We start from the raw sequence: 1,786 nt of genomic DNA on the forward strand, positions 1-1,786 counted from the left end.
GACATTACAATTCTGCCCATAGTGCCTACCATTAACAAAGAAATGCAGTGTTATGGGCAAACACGTATCTCCTCTGCACACAAAAAGTATTGGCACAGAGCATGGCATCTCGGTATATTGCTGGGTTTTCAGGTACCGGAACGCCATCTGCTGACACATTAGACACTGCGTGTTGTTGACGGCCCGGTCGCCAGTATGTTGCTGTAGTGCGCGATAGTGGTCAGCATGGGGCCGAAGAAGAAGGAACATTCAGTGGCGTTGCGTGAGAGAGTGGTATTGCTCCATTCACAAGGGAGAAGCTATCGACAAATCGGAGCAGAGGTGTCTGTGAGCTACACCACGGTAAGAGCCATCATTCAGAAATATAAAGAGACTGGAACAACAGTGAATAAGTGTCGTCCTGGACGTCCAAAAGTGCTTACAACCCGAGAGCGTCGCCATATCATCGCACTTGCTCGGAAGGAACCTGCTACAAGTGCAGCAACTATTGCTGAGATTGTTCAGACAACGTCCGACAAGACGGTTAGTGTTCAGACTATACGAAATGTGTTGAATGAGGCTGACATGCATGGACGTTCTCCCAGGAAGAAGCCATACATTTCGGAAATTAACCGGCAGAAACGCCTGCAGTTTGCCAAGGACTACATCAGCAAGCCGATGGAGTTTTGGAACACTGTGATATTTAGCGACGAATCGAAGTTCAATGTGTTCGGATTTGATGCAAGAAAGAAAATTTGGCGCAAGCCGAATACGCACCTCGACATCAAACACATGCATCCCACAGTCAAACACGGTGGGGGCGGTATCATGGTCTGGGGCTGTATGGCGGCTTCCGGCGTTGGAAATCTAGCTGTAATTCACGGCACAATGGATCATATGAGATACATTGACGTGTTGCGAGGTAATTTACACGCTAGTGCACAGAAATTGGGCCTTACTGGGGTGTTTCAGTTCCAGCAAGACAACGACCCAAAACATACCGCCATGAAAACCCGGGAGTGGTTACTGTACAATGCCCCCAGAAGGGTTCTAACACCACCTCAGAGCCCTGATTTGAACCCCATTGAGAACCTGTGGGCTCATCTTGACACACAAGTCAGAAAAAGGCGTCCGTCCGGTAAAAACGACTTGGAGAAAGTGCTCCTGGAGGAATGGTCGAAAATTACCCCTGATATCACCCGGAATTTAATACAAAGCATTCCTAGGCGTTTACGTGCTGTTATAGATGCTAAAGGGATGCACACTAGCTATTAGATGGTGAACATCAATGAAGAAAACGAACACACTGTCCGATTCATATGCGTGTGCCAATACTTTTTTGGGTGCAGAAGAGCGATGTTTTTTTTCATGACACTGTATGTTACTTTAAGGACAGGTGATTTTGACATATTTGTAAACTATGTAATGTAAGGTGTCACATGTATGGGTTCTGTTCTGAAATATATGTTTCGTTTAACCTACAACCACTAAAATGTAACTGTGCCAATACTTTTTGGTGCGATTGTATACATAATTTGGAAACAGTGATTAGTGATCTCAAACAAAAACAAAAAGTGGAAAACGAGCCTTTTCTTAGGCCTAAAATAAACAGGCGTGTGAAACAAAGTGGAAATCGTTTCGAACTAAAAACAAGGAATAAATATGAGCTGCTAGACACGTATGAAGAGACGAACAACCAGGGACATAAGAGAAATGAATACACGTCTCTAGGGCATACTTTGAAGAGTGAAGAAAACACTAAATTTTCGCAAAATGGTTCACGAAGTGAGAGTAAGGGCGATGTTTA

This window comes from Schistocerca cancellata, chromosome 3 (assembly GCF_023864275.1).
Source record: "Schistocerca cancellata isolate TAMUIC-IGC-003103 chromosome 3, iqSchCanc2.1, whole genome shotgun sequence".
NCBI classification, from domain to species: Eukaryota; Metazoa; Arthropoda; class Insecta; order Orthoptera; family Acrididae; genus Schistocerca; species Schistocerca cancellata.